Source organism: Giraffa tippelskirchi, chromosome 5, assembly GCF_054371585.1.
Source record: "Giraffa tippelskirchi isolate mGirTip1 chromosome 5, T2T-mGirTip1v1.2.pri, whole genome shotgun sequence".
In the NCBI taxonomy this organism is placed as follows: Eukaryota; Metazoa; Chordata; class Mammalia; order Artiodactyla; family Giraffidae; genus Giraffa; species Giraffa tippelskirchi.
The window spans coordinates 160272255-160296290 of NC_137279.1; the positions used below are offsets into that span (position 1 = coordinate 160272255).

The window sequence follows — 24036 nt, forward strand, 5'->3', positions numbered from 1 at the left end:
GGCCTCTTTTCCATTCCAAGCTCTTAAGCATCCACAATGGATGCTACTTTCACTAGAGAAATGAAGCCTCTGAAGACATTCCTTAGACTTTAATGTTTGGATGATTAACAACCTTGGTGTCCTGAACCCATTACTGAAGTTACAAAGTTATGAAACCTCTCCCCAAAAGCTAGCTATCCACAAAAGTATCCATAAAATGTCAGGGATTCCACTGAAACCTGAAGACCACTGACTTAATGTAAAAATAATGTAAAACAAAACAAAAACCTTAAAAGATTAATACCCTTCTCCCAATGGACATTATCTAACTCACCTGGAACATGATTGACTATCAATCGATTTGGCTGCCGTACGCCATTAGAATAGATGGTGATTGGTTGTTCTGGTGCCATTTGAAGGTCAAATGAATTCATAAAATTTGTAAAGCACTTTCTTGGTGATTATTGAAATAGCTTCAAGTTCTTGATCTTTTGTGCATGAGGGTCTAATCACTGAAATTCCTAACTATGTTAGAAACTGTTCAAGTAACTTTATGCAAACATTTCTTCAAATACTGGTTCTTAGAAATGTATGGATCATGTTACTATTTATTGCTAAACAGAAATATACTCCATAATATAGTTGGTTAATATTCATCTTTTCTTTGTTTCTGTGGTTCTAAGAAAATTGAGATGCTCTTGACATATGTATTATACATGAGTTTTCTCCCAGAACTTCTCAGCCGTCTCTCAGAGGCCCTAACTTTTGCACAGATTTTTCATTCAACACATTCATTGAGGGCTCATTCAATGCCCCAGCACTGTACTAGACTCATAGGGTACACGGATAGAAGCTGAAATAGTGAAAACAGAGTGTAGTATGGAACTAAATACATAAAGATACAAATCCCATTTGCGGAACTTTTTTTTTTTTTTAATCTTAGACACATTATTTAGTGTCTTTGAAACCAAGTTTCCCCATCTTTGAAACCAAGTTTCCCCATCTTTGAAACCAAGTTTCCCCATCTGAAATAGAAAGGAGTAGCAACAATTACCGAGTAGATTGATGATACACAATACATTTCAGGTTGACATAACCTATTTTATATCGGGTTTTGAGGTTCCTGCTTTCAAATAAATATTTTTTTCCTCATCTTGTCCCCACAGATTGAAAGTATCTGAATGTAGTTGCAATGAATATTTACTTTTCTGTATTAATTGTTGGTGTTAAGACATCCCTCTCTTGGTTATTTTCAGTCTCTTCTTATATCCACCCAGTGCACATACTTCAGGGCAGAGTAGGATCCTTTTTCTACTACTACAAGCAAAAAATCTTTGCCAAGAATTTAGCTGTGATGTGCTTGGCACACAGCAAAGCAACAGAAAGAGAAATGAATGGTCACTGCAGTTATAAATGGGTTAACATTCCACTGTACTGCAAAAGAATAGATTTCAGGCAAGGCGGCAACAAGAGATTGAGAGGAGGGGGCATATACAACTGACTCCATTCAAACATGGAAACAGACTTTTCTAAGAAAGATTACAGAAAGAAACACCTGCTATCCAATTCTTAACATAAAATTTGGCCCAAATACAGGGGGCAATTTGAAACAACTTTAATATTCCAAGTTAAAAGAACCAAATAAGAGAACTGTACAAATGAATTCCTGAGAATGGACCTTTATAATTCTGACTGCTATTTAAAAAATAATTAAAATAAATTAAAAAATAAGTCCGAGTTCAGAGCTCATCTTTTCCATCTTACATTTCCAAAAAATATTTTTCTTTTGTATCAAGAGTTAGTTTGGCCACTTGAAAAATTACAAAATTCTGGCTGGGACCGTGACCCTGCAGTGGTGCTCTCTTCTTTTCTCAGCTACTGGCAATTTAAGCCCAAAGAGCTATTGGCTCAGATTCTCTCCAGTTTCTGGGGCCGTTATTTTCTTCGCCTTCGTCCTTCACTTCTACCTCTGCCCACTCTCCCTCCTCTTCCTCCTCTGTGCCTTTTTCCTCTTCTTTTGATTGAAGTACAATTTTCATATAATAAAATGCACAGATATAAGATATACATTTAATTAACTTTGATACATGCAATTGCCTATGTAGCCCACATACCTATTAAGATATAAAACACTGCCATCATCCTAGGTAGATTTGGAATCGGCACAAGAGAGCTACCTCAACTGCCCAGAAACAACCGATGTTTTGGGTTCTTTCACCATAGATTAGCTTTTCTGGTAGTAGAAGTTTAGATAAATGAAATCATACATGGGTTTGGGTAGACTCCGGGAGTTGGTGATGGACAGAGAGGCCTGACGTGCTGCAGTTCATGGGGTCGCAGAGAGTCGGACCCGACTGAGCGACTGAACTGAACTGAACTGAACTGAGTGTATACTCTTTGTATCTAGCTTATATTCTTTTTGGAATTCATCCATGTTGCTGCACCTATTGGTAATCTGTCCTGTTTTATTACTGAATCAGTTTATAATATGTAAACATACCACAATATATTTATACTTTCTCCTATTGATAAATATTTGTGTAGTTTTCAGTTCTGTGATTTTGTAAATAAAGCTGCTGGAAGCATTTCCTAAATATAAATTTATTTGATTTCAAATAGTATTTATAAGTTTATTTTTTGAATAAAATTGTTGTTAGTATATGTAGATAAAAAATTATCTATATTCTGAGATTTGCTATATTTATTATAGTTACTTTGTAAATTCCTGAGGATATTCTATGAAAATAATTATGTTGTCTGCAAGTGAAGACTGTTTTGCTTCTTTTATTTCCCAGTGTGATAATGAATAGAAATGGTGAAACCCAATACCCTATTTTATTCCATCTCAAGGGAAATGACTCAGTCTCTATTAAGAGTGATCTTGTTGTACCTTTTTATACATGCCTTTTGCCAGGTTTAGGAAGTTTCTATGCATTCTTAGTTTGTTAAGATTTTTTAGTCATATATTTAGCATTGAATTTGTTGAAGTGCAAGATCTGTATCCATTCAGATAATCATAAAACTTTTCTTCTTTATGTTATCTCAATATTGCAGTCTATAATGATTGACTTTTAAGTGTTAAACTAAATTTGCATTCCTGAGATGAACATATTTTCTTTCTCATGATGTAGTAAAACTTTTCTGTTTTGCTGAATTTGACTTGCCAGCACTTTGTTATGAAATTTTGTACCTGTATTCATGAAGAATATTGGTGTGCAATTTTGTTCCCTCTAATGTATTTATTTGGTTTAAACATTAGGTTTATGATATGGCAAGTATTCCATTTTTCTCTTTCTATTGAAAGAGACTTTTTTATTTTAATGAGAAGATTCGTGTTACTATTTCTGAAAAGTTTGATAAAGTGTTACAGTGAAACAATCTGGTATTTTCATTGTGGAAAAAATGTTAATAAATTTGTCCAATAGACTATTTTTATTTTCAATATTTTATAAAGGTTTTATTTCTCTAAGAATTTGTACATGATTTCCAAGTTGTCAGATTTATTGGCATAAAATTGTTTATAATAGTCTCTTATAACTTTTTTCTATCTGTGGTAATTAGATTAATGGTAATTTTTATTCATAATCTTGATAATTTGCTCTCTAGTTTCTAATTGATCTTTCTAACTAGGATCAAATGTAAAGATATTTTCAAGGAACTAAACTTAGGTTTTGCTAGCTTGTTTTACTTATGTATTTATTTATATCATTAATTTTTGTTCATATCTTTATTATTTCTACCTTACCACTTTAGGTTTTCTTTTTTAAATCTTACTTTCTTTAAGTGAATTTTTTAGATTACTAATTTTAGAGCTTCATTTTTTCTAATATGAGATTTAAAGGTATAAGTTTCCCTTTAATCAATGCTTTAGCTACATGCTACAAATTTTGATATTTTGTGATTTCATTATCATTGAGTTCAAAATATTTTCCAGGTTTATTTGGGATTTCTTCTTTGACTCATGGACAATTTAGAACAATTGGAGGTATTGTTTAATTTCCAAGTATTTCAGGAATTTTCAGGATGGTAAAAAAGCAAATATCTGTATATTTAACAAACTAATATAGAGACTGTTCCCTGATGAAAATTAAGAAATAAGTAACACAGATGGATTTTCAGGGAGGAGGTCTATTTGCTTCCTTAAGTACTGAAAAATGAGTTTTAAAATCTCCAACTATACTTGATTATTTTTCTCTCCTTTTTGTTCTCTTAAGTTTTGTTTCATGTATTTGGAAACTGTTATTAGATGTATGAATATTTACGATTGCTATATATTTCTGCTGGAGACTTTTTTTTATCATGGTGACATATCTCCTTTCATCTCTAATAATATTTCTTGTTCTGAAGTCTCCTTAGTCTGTGTCATTAATACAGCCAAGCTACCTGTCTTTAAATTAGTGTTTGCATGATATTTTTTTTGTACCTTTATATTACCTATAGCTTTATATTTTCAGTTTGTTTCTCGAAGACATTACTTACTAGAGTCTTACTTCTCGTGGAGTCTAATGTTGTCAATCCTTAATTGGGGTATTCAGTTCAGTTCAGTCACTCAGTCAGGTTCGACTCTTTGCGATCCCATGAATCGCAGCATGCCAGGCCTCCTTGTCCATCACCAACTCCCGAAGTTCACCCAAACTCATGTCCATTGAGTCAGTGATGCCATCCAGCCATCTCATCCTCTGTCATCCCCTTCTCCTCCTGCCCTCAATCCTTCCCAGCAACAGGGTCTTTTCCAATGAGTCAGCTCTTCACATCAGGTGGCCAAAGTACTGGAGTTTCAGCTTCAACATCAGTCCTTCCAATGAACACCCAGGACTGATCTCCTTTAGGATGGACTGGTTGGATCTCCTTGCAGTCCAAGGGACAGTCCAAGACTGTCAAGAGTCTTCTCCAACACCACAGTTCAAAAGTATAAATTCTTCGGCACTCAGCTTTCTTTATAGTCCAACTCTCACATCCATACATGACCCCTGGAAAAACCATAGCCTTGACTAGATGAACCTTTGTTGGCAAAGAAATGTCTCTGCTTTTTAATATGCTATCTAGGTTGGTCATAACTTTTCTTGCAAGGAGTAAGCATCTTTTAATTTCATGGCTGCAATCACCATCTGCAGTGATTTTGGAGCCCCCCAAAATAAATTAGGTTCATTAATTATAGCATAATTATTGATATGAGTGAGTAAACTATGCTATCTTTTGGTGTGTTTTCTAATGGTCCCATTTCTTTTTATTTCTTTTTTATCTGCTTATCCTGTCTTCTTTCAGCATAATTGAGTGTATTTTAGTATTTTATTTTATTTTGTTCTTAATGTTTTGGTTACACCTCTTGAATTTTAGTTACTCTTTATAGGATTTCCAATATATGACTTTACATATAAAACAAGAATCTTACACTTGATCCCTTCTCAACATTTGCACTACTCTTGTCATATACTTTATTTCTATAAACTTCTTATTACATTGTTACAATTTTTGATTTAGATGGTCACTAATCTTTTAAAATATTAAAACATAAGAATAGTATTTTTTACATGTATCCACATTTACCATTTCCAATGTTCATTTATATAGATACGGATTTCCAACTATTATCTCAGCCTATGGAACGTTCTAGTTTTTGCTGTGCTAGCCTACCAGTGGTAGAGTCTCTTGAGTATTTATGGCCTGAAAAATGTTAATTTCATTTTCATTTTAAAGAAGATAAACTTAATCCTAGATCTGGGCCTCTGAAAACTGTCTCTTGCTGTTCAACTTTTTCCAACCTCTTTCAAGGACACTCTCCTAGCCATGTAGAACCATACTATAACATGATAAGAGGAGCTCACACCTCCTTCGACTGAGTGAGTTCCAAGCTTGCCTTTATTATAACCATTATTTGAAATAGCCTTTGTTGCTTCTTTCAAGTTGTATAATACTACTAGCCAGTTGTTTCTACTATATCTTATTATTCAGTATGTATTTCTATCTGTATCAGTAATAACTCTCCTAATATCTGAAAGACACTGAACAAATTGCCCAAGGCATTATGTTGAAAATAATCAGCATGGTAAAAACAAGTACACACCATTGGCTAGGAAGTAGATCTGGATGCTGTTTCCAAATTTTTCAATAATTAGCTTCAGGTTTGTCCTGGAGCATCTTGAGTCTTGGCTAACTTATTGTTTTCTCATCTGTAAAATGGAGATAATGCATATTTCATGAAATTGCTGTGGAACTAACTAATGACACAGAAAAGTGCCAGACCTGAACTCAATCAGTCATTGCTGAACCTGAATGATTTACATGAACATGATGTGGAAATGCCAAAAGAGTTACTTACATAGAAATTGTCAAGAAGAATTACAACATATTGACTGGACTTCTATCCAAACACAAATAATTTCTTAAAATTTAGAAAATGGATTTAGGTAAAGCAAAAGTGATTTGAAAATGTTAGTTGTAAGAAAAATCCTAGAAGGATGGGGATGTGAAATGATGATTCTGGAAAGTTTAAATAACATCTCATTGAAATCAATCTAATTCCATTCAACTCATTTTATTTGGGTTCCTTCCTAGTACCAAATTCTAATAATTCAGAAATTAAAAAAAAAAAAATCCCTTCCATCAAGGAACCTACAACTTAATGAGAAACAGGTAACATACAATGACACATTGTAGCATTTTGTCTAGATGTGCAGGCTTTGGCATGAAACTACCTGATTTAGAATCCTTGCTTTCCCACTTACTAATTGTATGACTCATGACAAACTATTTTACCTCACTATGAGTATTTGCCAAGGTAGCGCTAGATTCTATTAAAGACAAAAATCTCTGTGGCTTGACATAACAGAAGTTTACTTATTCATCTTTAAAATCCAAATGTTGATTGGGTTGGGTGTGGAGGGGAAGCTCTGCTCCACATTCTTGTTCAGGGCCTAGAATGGATGATGACTTCTCAAGGCACTGATGTCCAGCTACCAGATGGGGAAGAGAGAGAGTGGAGGATCACACCAGAAGTCTGTGTAGGTCAGACCTGGGAGTGGACAACATCTAATATTCTGTGGGCAAAAACGTAAAAGACAGGAAAAGGAAGCCCAAGTGTGTGTCTAGGCAGAAAGGGAAATAGATTCAATAAATAGCTGTGTTTCAGTTTTGCATGTGTAAAATCAAAGTAATAATGGTATCCATCACAAAGAGTTATAGGAGCTCGGTGGAATAATGCACATAAGGACTTAACCCAGTGCCTAACTCATGGTGATTGTCAGCTGTTTTTACTGTAAGTGCTATGACAAAGGTAAAATAGTGGATTCTACAAGAAGACAAAGGGAGGTATAATCAACTGGCACTAGGATATCAGCTAAGACTAAACAGGGGTAACAGGGCTGTAACTGTCAGTTGTGCAGTTTCCTCAAATCACTAGGTGTGATATGCAAAATTTCATGGTGCCATTATGTGTCTTCAGGGTCAGCCACATCCCCCAGCCATCTCTTTTCTTATAAAATTTTTCTTCTGTATTTTGGCTTCTTTTGCACCCCATGATGAGGGGGAAAAAAAATTACTAACACTGAGAAAACATTCCAGATAGGAAACAAGCTTTAATCATTGTGACCATCTGCTTAAGAATACTTTGAATTTACTTTTGCTGAGATCTAGCCTGTAATATTTGTGTAGCAGTTGCTATATTTTCAAAGTACAATCTCCAAAATGGAAAACTTGTAATGTGCTCTATTTTTTCTATAGTTTCACTTAATTCCCATTTAAAAGCCACATTTTACCTTGTGATAAAAAAAATAATAATAATAAATAAATAAAAATGCAGTTAGTCTATTTCATGTAAATTCGGTCATTTCAGGTTTAAATTCAATCTTTTGAGGATTTACTACTGTCTTCTTGTTCTCTAGAGTCATCGCTCTTGTGGCTACCAAGTGTCCACATGTGGCATTGGCATGTATATGATCCTGCCTGGTTCTTATGTGTTGCATACTTCCACACTGGCTTCTGCTGGAGCAGGGACCTGTTTGCCTAGGACACTCCCAGGTACACTTACTATGTTGGTGTTCTTGCCCACTTACTATCTCCTTTCACTCTTTAATATTGCCCTAATTTGGAAAATAACTTATGTGGTCACATTGGTTGAGATTCCGCATTGCCACATGGCCAATTTCTGTTCCAAGTCTACTTGTCTTGACTTTGATACCCATTGAAGTCCATCTGCTCTCCAATTTTCCTCACTTCTTCAGAACATAAAAAGATTTGGCTGCTTCCCCACTCCATTCCACTCTAGTCTAGGGCCAGGGAACACTACATCTCAAGGATCTTGGCTCTCTTTTCTCTGAAAACTCCACTCAGTCATCTCCTATTCCCTGAGTCACTTTATTTTTGTCAAGCTCCTACTTCTCATTTTTACATGGTAAAGTGACTCAAAGTTCCATCTTTTCTTGGATTCCCAACCCTTTGGAGCACATGGGAGAAAAGATGTGACATATCTCTAACTGAGGGCCCCTAGTCAGTGACATCATTAGCATTTAATCTCCTTCTTCCTCTGCAGTTTCTCACCTCTCCTGACCCAAGAAAGAGGTGGGAACTGCCTTCACAGAAAGTCTTTAGGCATAAGAGATAGAAATTAAATGGAAGTATTTCAGTGATAATTAAAGTAGATATGCACATTACAAACAAACCGAATGAAGTTTATATTTAGTAGAAAGAGATTCCATGTTAGGTTGAAAACAAGGAAAGGAGGAATAACTTTTTTTTTTTTTTGTGGAGAAAGTAGTGATGAGCCTTGAAGTAAATTTGGTTTGGGTTTTAGTGACTGGCAGATAAGGCATCTTAGTCCTTGTGAGTAGATGCAAGGCAGTGGGGAACACAAGCTTTGTTCAAATAAAGGTAAACAGAATGTATGTTAGGAGCATGGGGTTTAGACTGAGACAGCTCTGTGACTCTTGTAACTCATTTCACCACTATAAGCCTCAGTTTTAAATAGCTAGTGGATATGAAATGCATAGAATATGCTTAGTAAGTAACAACTATTTTGTGTGTCCTTTGTGGTGAATAGTTTTATTAATAGTCAGTAGATTTTTGGTATTAGTCAAGCAAGAAAATGTGTTAGTAGAAGGGTAGAAAAAATACTTTATTTAATTTTTAGTCTCTGAGTCCTAACATTAATTTGCCCAAGAATCCGTACACTGCCTGTCTCACAGGTCACTGTGGAAGAGAGGTCTGGTGGGAACTGGTTTTTCTGAAAGTGAAATCATACTCCTTTTTCCTGTCACTTGTTTCTCATCATTGTCTTCTGCAGCAGGAGACATGAAGGGCTTTTTAGGTGAATCCCAGATCACTTTCCAGATAAACTACAAATGGTATTTATTCACCTAAATGTGTATTAATTGACCAACTAATGCCTGTAATCTAAGTGTGTTTTGGTAGAAGGATTTAAAAAGATCTCTCTTGTGAGCAGGAAAGACAAGATCATTGGCTTATGTAACAGTGCCCCAGTTTCTAGACCACCCGTTTCTCATGGTTAGTGCACAGTCTTTGCTTTGTACCAACAAAGCCTGACTTAAATCATGGCCTTGTTACCTTAGAACTCTGAGACTTTAAAATATATGGAATAAAAATATCTATCCTATAGATATGGTGAGAGGCTGCTGCTGCTAAGTCGCTTCAGTCCAACTCTGTGTGACCCCATAAATGGCAGCCCACCAGGCTCTGCCGTCCCTGGGATTCTCCAGGCAAGAACACTGGAGTGGATTACCATTTCCTTCTCCAATGCATGAAAGGGAAAGTGAAAGTGAAGTCGCTCAGTCGTGTCTGACTCTTCGCAACCCCATGGACTGCAGCCTATAAGGCTCCTCCATCCATGGGATTTTCCAGGCAAGAGTACTGGAGTGAGTTGCCATTGCCTTCTCCTTATGGTGAGAGGAGATAGCTATAAATGTATACAGATATAGATATATAATGGTATTTTTGCTCAGAGCTGGACCAAGTGTCAAGGAATTGTGGTTATTATAATAATTATTACTAGCTGAGAGGCAGTGGAATCTAAGTGATATAAAATGATGTAGCTTCAAATTTTTCCTGGGAAACTCACTGCACCTCTTTAATTCACATGTGTTTTATCTACAATATGACAATAAAGATGTTATTCCATGAGATGTTCAGTGCATAGTGAAAATAGTTTTTTGAGCTCCTGCTTTGGGTCAGATTCTTGTCTCCATCTTGTTTCACCTCAGCAATAATGCTAAGATAAGTGAAGCTTATTATCCACCATGACAGACTGGATAGAAAATGGTAGAACCAAGCTTTTAAGTCACGAGATAATGTGTAAAAAATGAATAAGTAACATAAAGTGCCTCACAGAGGCTTGAAAAGGAGACACTAGGAGTCATGCTATATAGGAGAATTTTGTACTGTTTCTTCTTTTATGAACAGAGGCAATAGGGAAGTCAAGGGAAGTTGATGGTTTTGCCCTTTTCTGGTGGTGTATTTGAAGGCTCATCACTTTCCTGCCACTTGGAAGTTTGTGATTCACACCCCAGACCTGCGATCCAGATATGACTTCCTAAGAGGTCAGGGATTTTGACTACCTGTTCTCCCAGCCTCATTTTCTCATATGATCCAGAGGCATTTGATTGTCTCTGTTGGTGCCCTGGCAAGAATCCATACTTTCACCTCCAGCAAGTGCTTGCTCTGTTTCTGGCTATGCCCACCGCTTTCTCTGCAGATGGCTGGGTGTCTCTTGTCACTCCAGGCACTGCTCAGACACCGGGATCTGCTGCCTCCACATATTGACTGCCAGCTTCTCTTGTCCACCTCAGCTGTCCTAAGGCTGCAGGAATTGTTGGATTTGGAGATATGGAGTCCTGGCTGCCAACTTCCATTAAGAGTGTATCCTTGTCCAAGTAGCTTAACTTCATTGAGTCCTGTAGTAATGTAGTACTTCACCAGTAAATATTAATATAATGTCTATTCTATTCAAAGTCACCTTCAAACAAAGCGAAGGTTGAGTTCCTCTCAGCCACTCTCCTTTCCCATCAGCAAAGCTTGGTTTCTGCATTCCCTCCGGTACTGTGCTGAGCTGTCTGTAGCCTTCTACTTTGCTGTCTCCCAGGCCTGGCTTACCTGAGGGTGAAAACCCTGGGTTTACCAGACTATCCTCTGCCCCATTTTTCTTCAACATTTATATTTGCTGCTAGTGTTTCATGACCTCAAGACTTTCTGACTTTTAAAAGCCTTTCTAAAGGGGATTTTACTATACTATTAAATACCATTCATCTGGGAAGTTGAGTTCTCCAATTTGAACTTACCTGATCCTTTTGTCTCTTTCACCATTAGCATTCAGTCATTTATCAACTGTGTCTGTCAGGATTGCACGCAATGGAATTTAACAGAGGCCCATCCGTAGTGAATTAGTTTCATTTTTCAGGTTTCATTTTTCTCAGAAACACATTTAGGAGTGAGTTGTCAGAGGCAAGCGACAATGTTGGCCTAAGTCAACAAAGACTTAAGCTCTTCCAAGCTTTTTCCTCTTTCATCCTTAGCGTGGGCTTTCTTATAATCACAAAATGGGAATAAATGGGGAAGACCATCAACAAAAGACATGTATTGGCTGAGTCATGGTAGCTTTCCCAGAAGATGACCTCCACTGGTGGCCTTTTGTGTTAATATATATCTCATTGGCCAGGACTATGTTACCTGCCATTCTCCAACTTCAAAGAATGAAAAGAGGAGTTATTTAATTCCTTGCTGTCCTCCGTAAAATTGAAGTTATATTCATAAGGAGAGAGAAGAAAATCAATAGAAGGTGTTTTTTGTTGTTTACTTGCTAAGTCATGTCTGACTCTTATGTGACCCCATTGACTGTAGGCTGCCAGGTTCCTCTCTCCATGGGATCTCCTTGGCTAGAATACTGGAGTGGGTTGCCATTTCCTTCTCCAGGGAATCTTCCCAACTCAGGGACCAAACACACATCTCCTGCATTGGCAGGCAGATTCTTTACCACTGAGCCTCTAGGAAAGCCCCAATATATGGTGAAAAACTTAAAATGTTTGCCATGCTCCATTGTAGAAATTTTATTTTCTAAATATTTCTTTCCTTCATGACTTCTCCTTCTTCCCTGTTGTTCTCTTCACTACTTGGTTGGATGGTTACAATTGCCTACTAATTGGTCACTCTCTGTTTCATGCTTGCTCTTGTTGCTGTTTAGTTGCCCAGTCATGTCCAATTCTTTGCAATCCCATGGACTGCAGCACACCATGCCTCCCTGTCCCTCACCATCTCCTGAAGTTTGCCCAAGTTCATGTCCATTGCATCAGTGATTCCATCCAGCTATCTCATCCCCTAATGCCCTCTTTTCCTTCTGCCCTCAATCTTTCCCATCATCGGGGACTTTTCCAATGAGTCAGCTGTTCACATCAGATGACCCAAATAGTGGAGTTTCAGCTTCAGCATCAGTCCTTCCAATGAGTATTCAAGGCTGATCTCCCTGAAGATTGACTGGTTTGATCTACTTGCTGTCCAAGAGACTCTCAGGAGTCTTCTCCAGTACCACAGTTCAAAGGTTCAGTTCTTCAGCACTCTGCCTCCTTTATGGGCCATCTCTCACAACTGTACATGACCACTGGGAAGACCATAGTTGACCAAGACAATAGTTTCACAATTACTCTTTTAAAATGATTTCCCACCCATTGCAATTTCTCTAAAATGATGGTCTAATCTTCCAGTCCCCCATCATTTCTCCAGTAGTTCCTTACCATTTACAAGATAAAATTCACACTCCTGGGGATGCTGTCCAATGCTTCCCATGTTCTGGCTCCATCTACATTTTCCTTCTCAACTCCAATGCATTCTATTTCCTGTCCCAGGCTTATTCATTTACCCAGAAATACTGGGAGTTCTTGCTGCCTTACGCTCTTTCACACCTCTGTGCAAGAGTGAATGTAGTGTCCTCTCCCTCTTTCTTAGTGTTTTCCAATCTTCAAGGGGTATCATCTTTCCCTGAGCCATTTCTGTTACCAACAGCATAGGCAAGGAGCATGTGTCATGCAGGACAGGCTCTATAATTTGTCAGACCCAGTGAAAATGAAATAGAGCCTCTTGGTCAAGAATTTCAAGACAGTAACAGCAGGACACTAAACCAAACATGGGCCCTACTAAGCATAGGGCCCTGTGAAAGTGAAAGTGTTAGTTGCTCAGTTATGTTCAACTCTTTGACCTCATGGACTATAGCCCGCCAGACTCCTCTGTCCATGAAATTCTCTGGGTAATAATAGTGTAATGGGTAGCCATTCCCTTCTCCAGGAGATCTTCCCAACCCAGGGATTGAACCCGTGTCTCCTGCATTGCAGGTGGAATGTTTACCATCTGAGCCACCAGGGAAGTCCAGTGCAGCTACACAAACCCCATGCCCTTGAAGCTGGCCCTGCTCCTGGGTCCCACACATCTCAGGTTTCCTGTGTTGTGATGACTATTGGTTGGCCTGCCTCTCCCACCAGACTATGAACCTCTTGAGGACAATGACTGGGTCATAGTCATCTCTGTATTACAGACAATGGCACATGCATAGAGGAAACAGAGTACACTGGATTTTTCCAACAGAACATTATCTAAGGCCAGGGTCAGTAAGCTTCCCTCCCACCTTACCTCACTTATGAGGGAGCTGATTAAAGTTCTGGATCAAGAACCAGCTCCTTGCCTGGCGGCTCCTGCCTGTGGGACGTGTTTTGCATCAGTTGGGCTCCCTGAACTCAGGTTTAGCAGCATGCGGGCAAATTTCCACACATTCTTTAGGCTTAGTTTCATGACACACAGTATAGCTGTTGAGCAAGGACTTCTAGGAGATGAGAAGAGATTGTGAAAGCAGTGCACATTGCATGAATTAAATATACTGGTAACAGCAGGGCTGTAACAATGAGAAAGGAAGAAAATTGCTGGAAAGTGAGTCCTGCCGAGCTGTGTGCATGAGCTCCGTGCAGCTGCAAGCTAGGCACTTGTTTAGGGTTTTTCTTTGTGTGACTTGATGGAAAGGAACCCTGACCCAGTGTCTCAGCCTATGTTTGTATCCTAGATCTACCACTCACTAGCGAGCTGTTCCTGGGAAAATTACTAAGCTTTCTCAGTTTCCCAGATTCCTCATGTATAAAATCAAGGCATTACTAATGTAACTGAAATGATTATATTAATAACATAAGCTAAACTGCATAGCATTACCAGAATATAGAAAGCACATAATAAGTATTTTCCATCCTAGATGTATTTTGGTTACACTTTCAGACTACGCATTACTTGAATTCAAACAACAGTCTTCTATTTATTTTCCGACTCTCACTTGACAGGAATTCTAACTGTGGATTTTCCTTTAATAAGGTCTGTTAGTGTTCCTGTCCAGATCTGCATCCACCCTGTACTCACATGAATGAGGAAAGTCAGTAAGAGTGTACCGAGGCTTAAAGACAGACAGACTTGGTTCTACTATTTACAACTGCGTGCTTTAGGGCAAGCACTTTAATGTCACTGACCCTCAGCTTTCTCATGTTTTTGCATGGATTGATTTAGAGTTATGAAGCTTTTATAAAATCATGCTTATAAAGCCCAAATAGAGTGGAGTACCTTGCCCATGGAGGGGGTTCATGACAGCTAGTTTTATTGTCACTCCAGCACCAGTTGACCCTATACTAGAGTCAGCTGCTGGAAGGAGTGTATTCTAATGCCTACTGCTTAAACTATATCTGTGTGTTCACCTATATTATGGGCGAGTTGATCAACATCTCCAGGTTTGTGAGAGGAATGAGACCATCTATAAAACATTTTCTCCACAGAAGTCCCTATACACTAGCTAAGATTTATTGAGATAACCACACAACTTAGGTATTAGTATGATCTCTGTTTCACAGATGAGTAAAATGGGCGTAGGGAGACAGAATAAGACCCACAGAGTAAGAAAATGATGAAGCTGGGTTCCAACCCAAGCCACCTGTCTCCCCAGACTTTGTTTAAACTACATGTGTCTTGAGACCCATGAAGTCCCTCTAGAAAAGGGTCCTTGGGTCTGCAATTCTTCACTTCTCCGTCTTAGATTTGGAACACCCATCTGAGGCAGAGCTTCTAAAACCTCCAAATGATTCCCTGGACCCTCAGCAAACATAAAATTCACTCCTCTTTCTATAAAAATAAAAAAGAGAGTAGGTATCGCTGTGGGAGAACAAGCTGGTCCTCATGCCTGGGAACGAAATCTACTTCTGTTCTCTTCCTAAAGCTCCTGAGTTTGGCTGTGTGGCACGTTGTCACTGCCAGAAGGCTTTGCCCACCACAGCAGTGAAGACGAAGGCACTAATGTCTGGTGTTCCCACCCAGAAGGGAGCCCAGATAGCTGACTACCTATCATTATAAAGGGGTTGGGAAGGGTGTCTGTGGTTTTTGCCCACTCAGCATCCATTCCAATCTGGTCAAAATGCCCTGATTTATTTTTGGAGAAACACTTCATTCTTAGTCCTTGTGATTCAATCAGTGCTGGCTCTGGAACTTGGTCACACCTATCAGAGTCATCCAGTCCCGGGATTTTTGATGAAAATTATTGGGGAATAAGTCTCTCTTTACTCAAAAGAGAAACTTTTCTCTTTTCTGTGGGGTCCTTAACTGTTAGAATATATACCTGATGGCCATCTTGCCTGCCTACCTGCCCAGGAATGAAGAAAACTCAGAGGAAAGCAGAGTTAAGGGTAAAAATGGCAAACATTCCTGATGTTGTCTGAGTACATGGACCTGACTGTGCCTGAAGCCAGCACTTCTATGGTGTTACAAATCTTAATGAGTACAAAGCTTAAGATGTGTAAGGAAGGATATCAAATTCTCTTCTTCAAAATGCTCTTCTAACCATTTGATTCCATTGAATCTAGCTATTACTCTCTCCCATTGTATAGGGGGCAGTACCTGTGAAGCTGTCATCTTACATGGCAAAAGAGACTTTGCAGATTTGATTATTCAAGAATCTTAAAATGAGAGAATCTCCTGGATTATTCTGGTGGACCAAACATAATCATTAGGATCTATAAGAGGATGCAGGACAATCAGAGCCAGAGCAGGAGATATGATAGCTGGAGCAGGGGTTAGAATGATGAGATTGCTGGCTATGAATATAGAGAAAGGAATCTGAACAGCCTTTAGAAGCCAGAAAGGGCAAAAGGATGGCTTCTCCCTTAGAGCCTCTAGAAAGAAGTATAGCCCAGCTGACACTTTGGTTTTAGCCTAGTGAAATTCATCTTGGACTTCTGAGCTACAGAACTGTAAGATAACAACTCTGCATTTTTTTTAAGCCACTAAGTTTGTGGTAATTAGTTACAACAGCACTTGGAATCTAATATATAGCTCATATACCTTATGTTTATCTTTCATATGATATCACTAATGACTATCATGGAGAACTGAACATGTGTCCAGAAATGTTGAGGCTTTTATTTTTATTTTTGCATGATTTAATCTTATATTCTCATAACAGCTCTGAGAAAGACAAGGGTAGACCATTGAGAGCATCTGCTACACCTAGTCATCCTGTGACACCTTGACAGGCTCACATTTTCAGTGGGTTCATTGCATGGCTTTGGACTGCAAGTAATAGGGACAAATAAACTTGACTTAATGAGAGAATTTATCTTATGTAATAATTTTTAATTTAGTGAGTTTCTAGGGTTTATTAAACTCAATGATCTCATCAAAGACTCATTGTGGGTTCTGTCCTTAGCTATCTCTCCATGATTTCTAGTCTACAGCAGGTTCAAATATTAGCAAGTCCCTCAGCAGCCAGAGGCACAGATGGGAAGCTTCTCTTCATTCACACATTTTAATTTCAAGAGCAAATACTCTTTCCCTTAAGTTCTTCCTCCTGAATTCACCTTAAAAAAAAAAAATTTTACCCTACATTGTTTTTTCTAGAAAATGCAGTTCTCTTTTACATGAAAAAAAAAAATCTTTTGGTTTTCCAGAAATGTACTGAGACTTTATCACAATTTTTGGAAAACACTGTCATTAATGACAACAGCACTTATGGAATTTGAGTTACCAATATAACATGTGTATTAGTTTGTACTTATACCTGTTTCATGTAGTGTGAAACTATGCATAGATATAAGCAAATGGCTATTTTATTAGATATCCAGATGTGGTCATGCCTGAGAAGAAATTCCATATTGAAATACATATTATTTTATTATAAATTGTTTTTATTCTTCTCATATTATGATCAAGACTCTATTTGTAAATATGAATATAAATTTACATGTGATAAATAATATAAATATAATAGCCAAATGTACATGAATAAATATATGTATACATGTGGGATAGGTTGTAAGAACTGTATTTTTCTTCAGAGTAATAAAAGAGGCATTATATAATTATATGTTAGAAAAAGAGAAGCTTTGAAAGGATTAAAAATGCTATAACTCTTCATATGATTTACCACATCAAGAATATATTAGATTTCTTCAGGTCTCTGAGGCCTTACAGAAATATTCCTTCTGTCTAGAAAAATCCTTTCCTGGTTATCTGGATGATATACTTCTTCTTGCTCATCTGCTGAGAACACTATGAGTCCTCCTTCCTTTACTGCTGTGTTTTCTGACATAACTGTGTATCTACTTACATCATAGGACTAATCATATAGCATCAGAAAATGTGTGAATATTCACCTCTGTAATAATTTCCCATGGCTGCTATAACAAATGACCAAAACCTTAGTGGCTTAAAAGCCATACATATTTGTTATCTCATAGTTCTGTGGCTGAGAAGTCTGAAACAAATCTCATGAGGCTAAAATTGAGACATAAACAGTGCTGTATCCTTTCTGGAGGCTTTAGGTTAGAAGAATCCATTTCCTCTACTTGTTTCCAAGTGCAAACTTCCAGAAAACACTAGAACATGAACTCTCTTTAGCCAAGTTCTTTGCCAATTCATAATAAGGGTCACCTTTTATTCAGTTTCTAATGTGTTCCTCATTTCTGTCAGAGACTTCAGCAAAATAGTCTTTTTTAAAAATAAAAAGATTATTTTTTTGACTGTGGTGAGTGTTTGTTGTTGCATGCAGGCTTTCTCTAGTTACAGTGAGTGGGGCCTACTCTTCATTACAGTGTGCAGGCTTCTCATTGTGATGGCTTCTCTTGTTGCAGAGCACAGGCTCTAGGTACATGGGCTTCAGCAGTTGCAGGGTGTGGGCTCAGTAGTTGCTCAGTAATTGTGGGCTCTAGAGTGCTGGCTCGGTAGTTGTGGCACACAGGCTTAGCTGCTTCACAACATGTGGTATCTTACCCGACCAGGGATAGAACTGGTGTCCCTTGGCATTGTAAGATGGATTCTTAACCACTGGACCACCAGGGAAGCCCCAGAGTGGCCTATTAATGCCCATATTCTACCAGCATTCTGCTTATGATTATTCATACTTTCTCTCAGAAGCTGCAAGCTTTCTCTCTAGTTCTCTTTTCTTTCTGAACTCTCACCAGAATCACCTTAATATCCATATTTTTAACATGTACTTCAAAACTGCTCCAGCATTTACTGGTTATTCATTTCCAAAGCTGCTTCCATATTTTACGTATTTGTTACTGCAGCATCCTGCTTCTTGATACACAAATCTGTCTTTGCTCAGGTTACCATAATGAAATACTACAGACTAGGTAGCTTAAACAACAGATATTTATTTTCTCACAGTTCTAGAGACCACAAGTCCATAATCAGGTACCAGTAAATTCAGTTTCTGATGAGAGCTCTCTTACCTAATTTGCAGACAGCCACCTTCTTACTGTCTGTGTTTGGAGGGTTAGGGCATTAGTTGGCTCTTTCTGTTCCCGAAAGGCCACTAATCCCATCAGATGGGTCCATGCTCATGGCCTAATTTAATCCTAATTACATCCCAAAGGCCCCATCTCCAGATAACATCACATTGGAGGTTACTTAAACATGGTATAATTTTTTAGGGAAAACACTCAGTCCACAACAGGTAATACATGAGAAAGCTAGTTTAGGAAAATGTTGATTGTAGAATTTAAGTGGAAGAAATATGGGTGTTCACAGTAAATTTTGTTAACTTTAGTGTGTGTATAAAACTTTTAATAGGATGTTGGGGGAAAATGTTGATGCAGGCCTCAGCATATCAAATTACCTCTATACATAGTTGTTGAGAGATGGGTAAATTTAGTGGAAATCTGTTTGACAATTAGTTCTGAAGTCAAGATGGAGATTAGGACAATCTGTCTTTTTCATATTTCTGATACACTGATCCTTTTCTGGAAAGCATTAAGCAATACGATCAACACTCCATTTGGAGATGCTTATGTGCTATAGGTGCAGTTGCTACAACAAGCTTGGTGATTAGAAGCCCGTGTAGCTGGTCCCAGAAATCTGGGCTATTGTTGAATGTGGGCTGTAAAGCAGCAGGTGTCTTGTTGTCTGAAGAAGTCTTCTGGGAGCCCTAAGGTTACTGTGCATTACAGAGGATGCATTTTATCCAGTTATGTATACGATACTCAGATGGAAAGAGAATGAGTAGGAGGTTGGTTCAGTGATTTTCAAGTCCAATTAAAAACATTAAATTATATGGTTTGTTTATGACCATATTTAAGAAAGTAAATAAACTTTTGGCAGGGAATAAGCCAGTAATCACTTCATTTAGTCATTTAACAAGCATTGTCTGAATATCTACTATGGGCCCGGCCCTGGGTTAGTTGCTGTGATATATGTAGAGATAAATCGGTGATAGAGATAAATGGGCCTTGGTGTGGGTCACCCACTCTAACATCTAGGGAGATCTCCAAGCCAACAGCTGTCATCTGCTCCCCACCATCACTGGCCACCATCACTCCCTTATGTAGAGGAGCTGTCCTGTTTCAAGAACAAAACAGGTATTTAAAGGTTGAACAATGGAATCACCATAGGCAGTAGCGCACTTTTCAACAGACCTGGATTTAAAGTTGGCCTACTTTCTCAGAGTCTTGGTGAGATGAGTTCTACCAGTGGCATCCTGGGAACTGCCTTTTCTCTTGGATGGACAAATATAACAAGGGGAATCCCAGACAGATGAATGCCCAGAGTGGATATTTAGATTAGTTCTGTTCTAAGTAATAGAGGAACAAGATATAAAAAGGAACAAAAAGGGCTTTAGTTATTTAACCACATGTGCCCAGAAGAAAAACCACCTAGTGATTTAGGCTGGGAACAGTGATAATGATAAAAAGGGAGATTCTTTTTTCTTAATGGAGTATCCATTTTTGTAGGTACATATTCCTGAGAGACTAAACTAGAGTCTCCTCTGTAGAGATAAACATCTCATCAAGACTCAGATCTCTACGCATGCTTTTTCAGGAGACATGTCTTACACTTAGCTCAAGTAGCTTAAGTTTTAGAAAGGAAAAAAAATATGCACACTTATAATAACTGATCATGCTAATTAAACTTCACTGTAATCATAGTAAATATTGTTATACATCCTTGTTTCCTTTACCAGTTTTTGAACCATTATTATCAGGAATGGTTGTTTATTCATCATTCTATTCCCAGCATGTAGTACTGTGACATACTATTGCTTGTTGTTGTTGTCCAGACGCTCAGTTGTGTCTGACTCTTTGTGACCACGTGGGCTGCAGCATGCCAGGCCTCCCTGTCCTTCACTATCTCCTGGAGTTTGCTCAGACTCATGTCCATTGAATTGGTGATGCCATCCAACCATCTCATCCTCTGTTGTCCCCTTTCCCTCCTGCCTTCCATCCTTCCCAGCATCAGGATCTTTTCCAATGAGTCAGCTCTTCGCATCAGGTGGCCAAAGTATTGGAGTTTCAGCTTTAGCATCAGTCCTTCCAATGAATATTGAGGACTGGTTTCCTTTAGGATGGACTGGTTTGATCTTACTGTCCAAGGGACTCTCAAGAGTCTTCTCTAGCACTACAATTCAAAAGCATCATTTCTTCCGTGCTCAGCCTTCTTTATGGACCAACTCTCACAGCCATACATGAATACTGGAAAAACTATAGCTTTGACTATGTGGAACTTTGTCAGCAAAGTGATGTCTCTGCTATTTTTTATTTTTATTTTTATAGAAGGCAAATTTATTTCTAGCAAGGTAGGGAGAGGATAAATTAGCAATATGAGATTAACAGATAAAAACTGCTGCTGCTGCTGCTGCTAAGTCGCTTCAGTCGTGTCCGACTCTGTGCGACCCCATAGACGGCAGCCCACCAGGCTCCGCCGTCCCTGGGATTCTCCAGGCAAGAACACTGGAGTGGGTTGCCATTTCCTTCTCCAATGCATGAAAGGGAAAAGTGAAAGTGAAGCCACTCAGTCGTGTCCGACTCTTAGCGATTCCATGGACTGTAGCCTACCAGGCTCCTCCGTCCATGGGATTTTCCAGGCAAGAGTACTGGAGTGGGTTGCCGTTGCCTTCTCCAAAGATAAAAACTACTATACATAAACTAGATAGGCAGCAAAGATTTACTGTACAGCACAGGGAACTCTATCCAATGTCGTATAATAAACCTATAGTAGTGTTGGGCTTAGCAACTCTTAGCGACTCTTAGAAACCCCACAGACTATAGCCCACCAGGCTCCCCATCCATGGGATTCTCCAGGCAAGAATAGTGGAGTGGGTTGCCATTCCCTCCTCCAAAGTGTCTCTGCATTTTAATATGCTGTCTAGGTTTGTCGTAGCGTCTTTTAATTTCATGGCTGCAATCACAGTCTGCAGTGATTTTGAAACCCAAGAAAATAAAATCTGTCATTGTTTCCACTTTTTCCCCACTTATCATCCATGATGTGATGGGACTAGATGTCATGATCTTACTTTTTTGAATGGAGAGTATTTTTGAATGAATTAATAATAATAACCAGTAGGTACTTTGGGTAAACTCTGGGAGTTGGTGATGGACAGGGAGGCCTGGCATGCTGCAGTCCATGGGGTCGCAAAGAGTTGGACATGACTGAGAGATTGAACTGAACTGAACTGAATTTGTGGGTTGAATGCTTGTGTCCTCCCGATATTCATATGTTTAAGTCTTAATCCCCAGTGTGGCTGAATTTGGAGATGTAATAGCAGTACCTTAACTCTAAGGTAGTAGTTAAGGTTCACTGAGGTCATAAGGGGCTCTGAGCTAATGGGATTAATGTCTTTAAATATATAAAGACACCAGAGAGCTTGCTATCGTTTTGTACATGCCTACTGAGGAAATGGTCTTGGGAAGACACCGTGAGAAGGCTGCTGTCTGCAAACCAGGAAGAGAGTGCTCAAGAGAAACTGAATCAGCCAGAATGCTGATCTTTGACTTCTTCTCTCCACAATTCTGAGAACCAAATTTCTGTTGTTTATGACATCCAATGTACTGTATTTTATTATGGCAGCCTGAGTAGTCCTACTAAAGTGCAAAAAAAATGCAAGAACATTTAAAAGGATAAAGACATCAGTTCTAGCTGAGGGAAGGTGGATCATGTCACTGAGAAAGTAGCATCAGAGAGCCTTGAAACAGAACAGATGCTTTTTCTTGTAAGGGGGAACATGATGAACAAAGCAGATGGAGGAGAAATAATAGAAAATGAGACGACAAAAAAGAGATGACTTTTCTGAAAATGGGGTTTGAGAATGTCAATACTGGGGGGGAAGAGGTAATTTTATGTCCACTTTGGGTTTTTGAATTTATTTTCATAAGTATCTGAGATTGTTCAAATTTGGGGCAGAGATACTACTGTGGTCAGAGCAATGGTTTGAGAGTAATTGCTTCCGTGTTCAGGTTTCCTGTCTGAGGGCAAATGACATTAGGCGTGACTTCATCATAGATGGTCCCAACAGGATAATCCTGTCTTGTATATAGTACATCAGCTCCCAGACTCGTATGTGATAATCACACAGTTGCAGGGGATTCATTGCTTACATCACCGATAATACAAAGGTTAGTTTGGGGCCAGCTCTTTTCCGAGCAACTTATCCACCCAGGGTCACAAGGAATCCATTGTAGGAGAAAACAGTAGCTCAGAAACCTCCTTAAATTTGCCACTGGATTTATTTCCAATTCCTTTGTAATCTCTTCCTTAGAGCAGTAAATTCTGAGCTCACAGGGCTTTACATTTAATTCCAGTATTTGGATTGTGAGAGCTTTTAATACCTGTGGACTTGGCAGTTGCAGAGAGTAAAATGCATCCCCATTAATCAGAACTGGACTGAGTCATGTTACACAAACCATAGATTTCTACAAGAAAATTAAAAGGCAATATCATTTCACTTCTGCTAAATGTTTTCTTATGATTCAGAGGAAGAAATGGGACACTCTATATTGTGTCCAGTGATGCTGCCAAAAATATATCACCAGAGACACGACAAATGAATGTATAAATAGGAATTGCTCAGAAGGGGTTAGTCATAAATCATTGAATGAGCCAGAACCCATGCTTCTTTTTTTGTGTTGCTCAAAATGTGAAACGTTACTGGTGACTTCTAGAAAAACAATCTGATTTTTGTACAGTGGCATTAGAAGGTTGTGGGAAACAGGGAAGTATAATTTCCCTAGGTGAAATCAAAGGCAAGGTACACATTTTATGGAGATTCTAGCAATGTACAAGCTATTTTGAAAAATGAAATGGGGTTTGTTAAATAACAGCAATGGTGTGGTTTCTATAATCATGAGTTTTCATAAAGAACATTTAAAAATCTGGGATATGGTGATGGGCTGGCTTGGGGTCAAAAATAGACTATAATAAATTGTATTGAGGAAGAAGCAACAATTATGGGACTTTTCTGTTGGGGTCCTATTATTATTCCTCTTTAATACTTACTCCTAGAAAACTTTTCTCCATATTTTAAAAGAAACTGCTTTCTGATGTCCTGAATTATAATTCAAATAATTATTTTTTCTTAGGGGAAAAAATGAAACTAAGTTTCTATTTGTAATTAAAGTGGAAGCTGGGACACTATGGCTAAAAGACACTAAGAACTTCACAGAAATGTTAAGCGTTTTCTTAAAACTGCAGATGTTGTTCATGCTAAATAAAATTTTTCTTACATATAAAATTCTTATGACATTTGTTATCTTTTTGGTTAAAAGGAGTAAATTTCCT

The 24036-nt window shown here is 38.3% G+C and overlaps 1 protein-coding gene across 6 annotated transcripts in view; it reads left to right on the top strand.

The window, feature by feature from the left end:
* LOC145505032 (uncharacterized) overlaps positions 1 to 24036 on the top strand; it is a 275419-nt gene that overhangs the window by 119577 nt on the left and 131806 nt on the right. The window contains exon 4 of one of the 6 annotated variants that reach the window (XR_014052721.1): positions 7860 to 7995. The exons of the other annotated variants lie outside the window; for them this stretch is intronic. The gene's annotated coding sequence lies outside the window, so the exon portion shown is untranslated. The remainder of the gene's footprint in view (positions 1 to 7859; positions 7996 to 24036) is intronic. 6 annotated transcript variants of the gene reach the window in all.